Below are 10488 nucleotides of genomic sequence, written 5' to 3' on the forward strand. Positions count from 1 at the left end.
CTTCATTCAACTGCCCTTTCCCTAGAATCATTGTGTCATCAACAAATTGTTGATGAGTACATGGATCTACCCCTCTGGTGATCTGAATCCCAGCCATTCTACCATCTCTCCGTGATGCATCCAGGCTTCTTCCTAAGGCTTCAGACATAATGATAAATAATAATGGGGATAAGGGATCTCCCTATCTGAGCCCCCTAGATACTCCAAAGAAGCCTTCTAGTTTCCCATTTAGTAAGATAGAGAACCTAGGGTTTGATATTCAGAAGTAAACCCAATTAACCCATTGTTTGTTAAAGCCAAAGGCCTTCATGCAACTACAAAGGAAATACCAATCCACTTTGTCATAAGCCTTTTTGATATCTAATTTTATCATCATATTAGGTTGCCCTTGGAACTGACAGGACTAGATGGCTTCCTGGATGATAATAATCCCATCCAAAATTGATCTATTGGGTACAAAGCCAGTTTGTTCTTCTGATATTATGGCAGGCAGTAATTTTTTGGGTTTATTGGCCACGACTTTAGCTAATAGTTTATAAGTCATGTTGCATAAAGAAATGGGCCTGAATTCTTCCCACTTTGAGGGATTCTCCTTCTTTGGAATTAAGGCCAAAAAGGTATTATTGATCTCTTTTAGGAACTTCCCTGCATTGCAGGCAGATTCCAAGGCATTAGTAACCTCGTCCCCTAAGGTGTGCCAGCATTTCTGGAAAAAACTAGCAGGGAAGCCATCCGGTCCAAGGGCTTTGTCTCCTTGAAATTGTGCCCAAGCCATTTTGACTTCTTCATGGGTGATTTTGGAGTTTAACATTTGATTATCACCCTCTATTATCAGTTTGGGAATGTTATTTAATAAGGTTCTATTGTTAGGGAGGTCTGAGTGCTCCCAGTTATTGAGAATATTTTCAAAGTACTTGGTAGTGTTATGCCTTGCATATCTATTTCCCCATTAGTCTCCTTGCGTCAAAATTTGGGTCCCTTGTTTTTATCTTGTCTTTGCTTTTCCCTTTGTTCTTTTGGTTGTTAACCTCGGAACTCTGGAGTTCCAGATTCCCAAGGTCCCTTTGTTCTTTTTTGGTCTTTGACCTCAGAACTCCGGAGCTTCGGATTTCCGAGGTCCCTTTTCTTTGGTTTTCTTATCTTTTTCCTTAGGACTCCGGAGTCCCAGAATCCCAAGGTCTTGTGTCTCTTACCTCGAAACTGCAGAGTACCGGAGTCCTAAGGTGGAGCATTTTTCTTTGCTTTCCCAGTAACCCCGAACCCCCAGAGTTCCGGAGTTGAGTGTTTTCTTTCTTTTGTCAAGCTCGGAACCTTGGGACCCTGGAGTCCCGAGATCTTATTTAAAGCCTTCATATGGACAGGTTTAAGAGAGGGTATAAATAGGAATGATGAACTTTCAAAGTTCATTTGTGCATTCAGAACTCCTTCTCCTTTGCTTCCAAACCGCGAACCTTTGGACTTCCAAGTTTTCTTTGGCATTTTGGGCATTTTGCTTCACCAGGTTGGTGATTTTTCTTGCCCCCTTTTGTTGTTTGATAGATTAGATTTTTATTCCTTGTCGAGTGTTTGTTTGTTTGATTTCTTTTTCATTTTTCTTCTGTCCCTTTTGTTTGCTCGTGTGCCCTAGTTTATGCACCCCGTAACCTCGGACCCTCGAAGTTTCGGGCAGTTGGCTTTTCTCGAGCCCGAAACCCCAGAGTTCTGGGATTTATCAATTGTGCTTTTAAACGACCCTGAAACCTTAGATCCTCAGAGTTCTGGATTATTCCTTTTGTGAACAACTTTCTATCAGTCATCCCGGAACCCCGGAGTCTCGAAATCAAGTGTTATATCCCAAGCACGGAACCCCGGAGTTCCAGACCACCTTATCCATACATACCCAACCCGGAACCCCAAAGTTTCAGACTGCCTTATGCATATCTAACCCGAAACCCTAGAACCCCAGAGTTTCAGACCATATGTACCTAGCCCGAGACCCCGGGACCCCGAAGTCCCGAAGCAAATGAACTTTTATGATTATAATCAAGGACTGAAAATATGTTCTCTGTTGGCATATTCAAGTTGTTAGATGGACTCATCCTCTAGCAAAAGAGGCAAAGAAATTGATAGACTCCCAACCACCATGAAGTATCATAATCAGGGACAATTCTACGCTTCAAAGTTAGATGATATAGATATAGAAATTGGCCATATAGAACTTGAGGATATCATAACTCAGTTAGACAAACCTAGTTTGGAGGCCCTCCACCAGAGAATCAAAAGATTAGACCTGGTGGAAGCCACTACCTTTCCGCAATCAGTACAAGCACCTGAGTTCATAATGACAATTGCCCCATTTTACAACCAAGATACTAGAAAGTGCATAGATGCACAAGGGAAAACGGTTATAGACTTGTCTTCTGATATGTTGGGGTTTGTCTTCGACATCCCAACCAGAGAAGAGATTTTCATTTTAACCGAAGAAGAGGCCTTAAAGGCATGGAATGACAAAGTGGCATCAAGTAAAAGGCACATGAATAAGAATTGGTTGGAAGAAGAAAGAAAAATAGGTCTCAAGGCAATAGAGATCTTGAGGGAAGATTTCAAAGAGCCCCAGAGACTTAATCATTATGCTCAGGAAGGCCTTTGGCAAGCCGGATTGTAAACATTTCCATCGAACTTATGCCCAGTATCTTAATAGGGAAGCAGTATTTTGATTGGTCTCAGATCCTCTTCGACAATATCTGCAAACAAATGAAAGAGGTTTACCAGACCCAAAAGTTCTTTTTCACATCTTATGTCATCTGGGTAGCTGCTAGAGATGGAAAGTTTCTAGGGCTACAAGTAGAAGGTCAATTGGGAGAGGAGGAAGGACAAAAGAAGGTATGGGAGTATTATTCCCAACTCACCCTAGCCAATGCAAAGGCTCACTTCAAGAGAATTAATGATGTGTTCATTTTTCCAGTAATAATCAAATTAACAGGGGATGCAGGATACCGGATTAGCCCGGAGGCCATGGCTATTATCCGAGAGTGGGCATATTGGTTCATCCAAAACCCACGCTCAACCTACATCAGGGTTAGCGGATTCACAGGGAACCCAATGTTACTACCCCGATACTGCAATGATAGAGTAATTTTGCTGGAGTATGTAAGGCAACTTTTGGGCCTCCAGTCTGTTTTGTCTTCAAAACATAAAACATGTATTGATTTCTCAGTATCAATTGGATATTTCGCATGCTCAAAAATATAGGTTGCAAAATTAGCAGAGCTAGAGCTTCAGGATTTGAACCTGAAGGAATATGATTATGCTAGGGAGTTCTATGACCCCTACGGGAAACTCAAACAAGCTATGCCTAAGGCATATGAGGGACACAAGCCGAGACTGGAAGATTTTTGGGCTAACCTTCAGGATAGTTTTGAAGTTAGAGAAAAGAGTTATAGTCGGTTGTCCGTGCCATAGATCAAAGATTTTGAAATTAAAACAAATCTCCCCATAGACCTTAGAGACGATGGAGACTTGCTCGATGAGGCATAAAAAGGACTAGAGATTGATAAGAAACCTCTCTCTCCAATGAAGTGGTCGGTGAATGAAGACCTAAATATTGAAAAAGTTTCTCAAGTGGTCATCAATAGGACCAAGCAATGGTTAAGCCAAAGGGCAAGGCCCAATGCCTCAAAGGCGAAACAAAAGGAGTCCACTTCAGGGGTACCTCAATCAAGGGGCCATAAGGAGTATGCTCGAAAGACAGGGTTAGGCTTGAGGCAAAATACGTCCACCGATCTAGATGAGGGGGACAAACCTCAAGAAAGTACTGAGGACTTAATGAAAAAACTCCAAGAAAATATGAGGGAGTTTGAATTGTTAAAGAAGGCAGTGGACCTGGGAGTGACCGATGGATTGGGAGCGGTACCACTTGCCAAAGTTCGCCCACCAAGGACGGCTATAAGGCAGAGTGCAGGAGAGGGTACCCAAGAGCAGGAAGAAGAAATAGAGATTACAGAAGATATATCCACCTCAGCAGCTACCACACAAGACACAGGCACCAACGCCCCTGTACCACCACTAGTCAATATACCTACAGGACAGCCTGGAGTGCACGACTTCAAGTCTACCACTAAAGAAGTAAAAGTAAGGAACATCAATTCTGATTCAGATCAGGAGAAAGAGGATCTTGAGCAACAATGAGCGCTAGAAGGCGAGTAAGAAGGGGATGAGGCAGAAGACCTATTGAATGAAATACTAGTTCTAACCCCTCAAGATCAAGAGGACCTCCTCAAGGATATAGCAGTCGGGCAAGGGGAAATAGAGGCAGAGGAAAGAGATGAAGCAAAGGAGCAGGTGGACGTCCACATTGTAACTACAAATATAGTGTCACATCAAGGTGACAAGGATGAAGATATACCGCAATGACTTGAGTTTTCCTTTGAGAAGAAAAAGAGAAAAGCGAAGCTTCCCAAGGTCACTCTGCAACAAGTAATCACCGAGGAGCCACCAAAGGCTAAGAAGCTAAAAATCGTTCATCATTTATCAAAAACTGGTTCCAGTGAAGTGATTGCAGATGTGGCAGTTCCATCCCAAGCTGAGGGACAAGCTTCTCCCAAGTATCAAATATCCCAGCCAAACCAAGTGGAGCTAGCCACTAGTGTCGTCATAACGCATGTAGAGAAGGAGCATACTTCAAGTCTAGAGCTCAAATCACAAGTGGAACAATACAAGTAGCTCTTAGTTGAAATGAGAAAACCTCTAGATTCCTATAGAGTTGATGACCTACCTTCAACCTCATCGTTGTTAGAAGGAGAAGTTAAGGCACTAGTGGAGGTGAGACGAGTGGCCGCTGCAGCCAAGTCATGGACCCAAATAAATGCAGCTAAGATTAGACTATTTATGCAATATCCAATGAAGATATACCAGAAGGCTTTCAGGCGGGAGGAGCCTTAGCTTTTTGTGTTATGCAATGGGAACGGAAGCTAAGTATTTTCAATAAGCATTTCCGAGTTTTGAATAAAGTATTACGGCTAGGGGAAGAGACAGTAATGGAGGAAGACCTCTTAGGAGGTGACAATTATGAAAACTTACACTCCTATGTACATACATTTTGGAGCTGAAGATTGAAATGCTTCGGCAGTATATGAAGGATATGGCAAAGATTCGAGTCCCCCTTCTCAAGGAAATTTTGTTATATGAGAATTTTGTAAAGAGTATGCTTGGAGCCTTCAGATTAGGACTGACTAGTACAGGGATAATGGAACAACAACAAGTTTTGAATCGATGGGATGCATACGAGGTTCAACACTTAGGACCTTCGGCCTAGTTTGATATCGCCCTCATGGATAGGTACACGTGCTTGATCACTCAGTGTCAAGAGGTGGCAGAGACAAAAGGCGAACTAGAGAAAGGAAAGAATCATGCAGATGAAGTGTTGAAGAAATATAAATTTAGAGTTAAGCACGTAGCTGATCCTCCTGTTCAAGTAGTTGCATGCATAATTGATAATTATAGAGCTTTCACCAAGAAATAAGGAATAAACGTATAATTGCTAAAGATGACAAAGTTTTTTCATAAATCCTTAATTTTGTATTCTCAGCTGCAGCTCCTACTCAAGTTCCAATTTTGAGAGAAATTCTACATGAGTACGAAAACGTGGCTCACCTAGCATGGTTTTCGTAGTGCTCATGCAGTCCCCGTTTCGTAGCTGTTAAGTAGAGTGTCAAGGCAGAAACTTGCAAGTTAACTGTGACTCCTAGTTTCGATTCTTAATTTAGGGTAGGTTTATTTCCTAGATAATAGGGCAGAGAACTTCTATAAATTAAGAAGTTGGATTCATTTGTAAGGGTCCCAAATTGATGATTTGTGGTCCAGTTAGAGATTTTAGAATATTTTGCAGATTGTTAAGAAGTTTGAGTTATTTTTGTTGTACATGCATTGAGATTAATACAAGAAGAAGCTTGTAGATTGCCTGATCTATGTCTATGTTCTACCAAAATTGTTCTGTGTAATCTGGCAACATCTATTATTTGTAGTTAGCAATGTGGTTTGATATTTTTGTCTATTACTTTATGAATCATATCGCACACGTCAATGGTGTATGAGAATTACTGTGATAGGCCATATTGTTGATGATTTTATTTCCATAGGTATGTGAAATTGATGATTTTGCAGGTTTTCTAGAGGTCCGTTGTTGAATGTTAACTTGGATAATATTTGATAATTTCTTGGATTGCAAGGAACTAATTTTGTAGCTCATTAAGTTGTTATTGTATTGGATTTATTGTTATTTTCTTGTTCCCTTTTACTCTTCATAGTTTATTTTCCAGAGAATCCTAAATCATAAAAAAACAAAAAAAAGGGAGTTCAACCATTCACAACCAGCAAGCCCACAGGTACAACCACATCAACCATTGGGCTGCCCATCACCATCGTGACCCGACTATAGAAACCCTTGGGTAGTGAGTTTTCCCAAATTCATTGCCCTCCTTCTAGCGCCAGTTTCTGTTGACGATTGTTTTGACACACCCGCCAATAGTCAGGTATCCAATGTTAACACTCACCACCTAAGGGTCTTTATAGTCGGGTCATGATGGTGATGGGCAGCCTAATGGTTGATGTGGTTGTACCCGTTAAGGGCCCTGCTGGTTGAAACTAAATCTCATTGGTTGTGAATGGTTGAACTCCCTTTTTTTTGTATTGTTATGATTTAGGATTCTTTGGAAAATAAACTGCAAAGAGTAAAAGGGAACAAGAAAATAACAATAAATCCAATACAATAACAACTTAATGAACTACTCAATTAGTTCCCTACAATCCAAGAAATTATCAGATATTATCAAGTTAGCATTCAACAACAGACCTCCAGCAAACCTACAAAATCATTAATTTCACAGACCTATGGAAATAAAATCATTAACAATATGGCCTATCACAGTAATTCTCATACACCATTGGCATGCGTGATATGATTCATAAAGTAATAGACAAAAATATCAAACCACATTGCTAACTACAAATAATAGACGTTACCAGATTACACAGAACAATTTTGGTAGAACATAGACGTAGATCATACAATCTACAAGCTGCTTCTTGTATTAATCTCAATGTAGGTACCACTTGCCAAAGTTCTCCCACCAAGGACGGCTATAGGGCAGACTACAGGAGAGGGCACCCAAGAGTAGGAAGAAGAAATAGAGATTACAAAAGATATATCCACCTCAGCAGCTGCCACACAAGACCCAAGCACCAATGCCCCTGTACCACCACCAATCAATATACCTGCAAGGCAGCCTAGAGTGCAAGGCTTTAGGTCTACCACTGAAGAAGTAAAAGTTAGGAACATCGAGTCTGATTCAGATCAGGAGGAAGAGGATCTTGAGCGACAATGACCGCTAGAAGGAGAGCAAGAAGGGGATGAGGCAGAAGACCTGTTGAATGAATGATTAGTTCTAACCCCTCAAGATCAAGAGGACCTCCTCAAGGATATAGAAGTTGGGCAAGGGGAAATAGAGGCAGGCAAGGTGGAGATGACATTTAATGAAGATGTCAGTGGCAAACTAGGAGAGTTACATAAGCAATAGGCTCTCCAAACCAATATAGCCTGCCAAGTTACCTCACCTCAAGATCCTAGGCAAATAGAGGTAGAGGAAAGAGATGAAGCAGAGGAGCAAGTGGACGTCCATGTTGTAACTGCAGATATAGTGTCACATCAAGGTGACAAGAATGAAGATATATTGCAATGGCTTGAGTTTTCCTTTGAGAAAAAAAAGAGAAAAGTGGAGCTTCCCAAGGTCACTCTACAACAAGTAATCACCGAGGAGCCACTAAAGGCTAAGAAGCTAAAAAACCGTTCATCATTTATCAAAAACTGGTTCCGGTGAAGTGACTGCAGATGTGGCAGTTCCATCCCAAGCCGAGGGACAAGCTTCTCCCAACTATCAAATATCCCAGATAAATTTGGGTATACAAACCAAGTGGGGAGAGCTAGATACTTTGGAGCTAGCCACGAGTGTCATCAGAGGGCGTGTAGAGGAGTATACTTCAAATCTAGAGCTCAAAGCACAAGTGGAACAATACAAGCAACACTTTGTTGAAATGAGCAAACCTCTGGATTCTTGTAGAGCTGATGACCTACCTTCAACCTCATTGTTGCCAAAAGGAGAAGTGAAGGCACTAGTGGAGGCGAGACGAGTGGCCGTTGCGACCAAGTCATGGACCCAAATAAATGCGGCTAAGATTAGACTATTTCTGCAGGATGCAATGAAGATATACCGAAAGGCAGTATAGGCAGGCAGAGCCTTAGCTTCTTGTGCTATGCAATGGGAATGGAAGCTAAGTATTTTCAATAAGCAATTCTGAGGTTTGAATAAAGTATTACAGCTAGGGGAAGAGACAATAATGGAGGAAGACCTCTTAGGAGGTGACAGTTATGAAAACTTACAGTCCCATGTATACATTTTGGAGCTGAAGATTGAAATGCTTCGGCAGTATATGAAGGATATGGCAAAGATTCGAGTCCCCCTTCTCAAGGAAATTTTGTCATATGAGAATTTTGTAAAGAGTATGCTTGGAGCCTTTGGATTAGGACTGACTAGCATAGGGATAATGGAACAACAACAAGTTTTGAATTGATGGGATGCATACGAGGCTCGACACTTAGGACCTTCGGCCCAGTTTGATCTCGCTCTCATGGACAGGTTCGTCATTCTCTTGCTCAAGAGGAACAAATTGTTCTTAACACTACTGAAGTGATCATGCAACTAGAAATTGAACAATCTCAATTGTCAGAAGACCTCGAGTCGGAGAAGTAGCAATCATCTCCGGAAGCTAATCTGATTATTGACCCTAAGGTGAAAAATGTAAAGAGACCAAAAGATGAAATATGGTTTTTAAATTTTGATGGATCAAGATCTAAGCAAGGCAGTGGAGTAGGCGTAGAGTTAACCAACCCAAAAGGGAAAACCCTTTTAGCTTCTTACTGACTCCAATTCCCTTGTACTAATAACATGACGGAGTACGAGGCCTTAGTTAGAGGATTACTTTTTGCTCATAAGAAGGGGGCAAAGTGTTTGAAGATGCAAGGAGATTTTGAGCTGGTGGTTAAACAAGTGCGAAGCTAATATGCGTGCCACGATAAAAGGTTAACAGCGTATCATAATAGAGTGTGGGATTTGATTGAGGATTTTGATGCTTTTGACATTCAGTTGGTACCCAGGAAAGTAAACGAAATACCTGATGCATTGGCCGTAGCTGCCAGTACATTAGAACCAGTAAGCCAATCCCCTTTGAAGAAGTTCTCCATGGAATTAATCTCTATACCCGCTGTACCTGATAATATCAAGCACTTCCAAGTCTTCCAGGATGATGCCCAAATTCTAGCCTTTCTTGCCAATTCAAGGGCTTTTGAAGAGAAAATTATTGATGAGGAAGATAAACCAGATGATCTTAATGTCGTAAGTAATGCTGATATTTTGGATTTACCAACTAATGTTATTCCTAAATGGATGGTCACCTTAGAGAGACTTTTTGATTCTGCCCCTAGAGTAAAGGAGAGATTAACAATGGATTCAGATGCCGGAAAGTACGAGCCCCATAATATTGGTCTAGAAGGATAAGAGAGGATTGTCTATATTGGGAAGATTTGCACTCAAAAAGAAAGAGAAAAAACTTATACAAATCTTGAAAGAGTTCATTGATGTAATAACATGGGGGTATGAAGATTTAAAGACATTCGATACAACGATTATCACCCATGTGATCCCCCTAAAATCTAACATAAAGTCATTTCGGCAAAAGCAATGACCGGTCAATTCACTAATAGAACCCTTGATTTTCGAGGAAGTACAAAAGTTACTCTCCGCCAAGATTATTTTTCTGGCATGACATTCTACTTGGGTTGCTAATTTGGTACTAGTACGAAAAAAGAATGGAGAAATACGATTTTGTGTGGACTTTCGCAATCTCAACAAAGCCTCCGAGAAAGATAATTACCCACTTCCTTCTTTGGATGAAGTACTACAAATAGTAAATGGTTTGCAAATGATGTCGTTCTTAGATGGTTATTCAAGATATAACCAAATATTGGTGAACTATGAGGATCATATCAAGACAACATTTATGATGAAGTGGAGAACGTATGCGTACAAAAGAATGCCATTCGGGTTGATTAATGTTGGAGCGACCTTCCAACGAGCGATGGATATGGATTTTAAGGAACTAATTGGAAAATGCATTATTATCTATATGGACGACTTGGCGATATTTTCCAAGGTTAGAGAAGACCACCTAGACCACCTCCAAAAGGTATTGGAAAGATGTCGGAGATATGGGATTTCCCTTAACCCCAAGAAATGTATATTTGGAGTGGTTGAAGGAAAGCTACTTGGCCACGTAATCTTTGAGAGGGGGATATCTATAGACCCGAATTAGGTAGAAGCGTTATTGAAGTTACAAATGCCTGACAATAAAAAGGAGATGAGATCTTTCTTTGGGAAGATCAATTTTGTCAAGAAGTTT

This window comes from Cryptomeria japonica, chromosome 4, assembly GCF_030272615.1.
Source record: "Cryptomeria japonica chromosome 4, Sugi_1.0, whole genome shotgun sequence".
In the NCBI taxonomy this organism is placed as follows: Eukaryota; Viridiplantae; Streptophyta; class Pinopsida; order Cupressales; family Cupressaceae; genus Cryptomeria; species Cryptomeria japonica.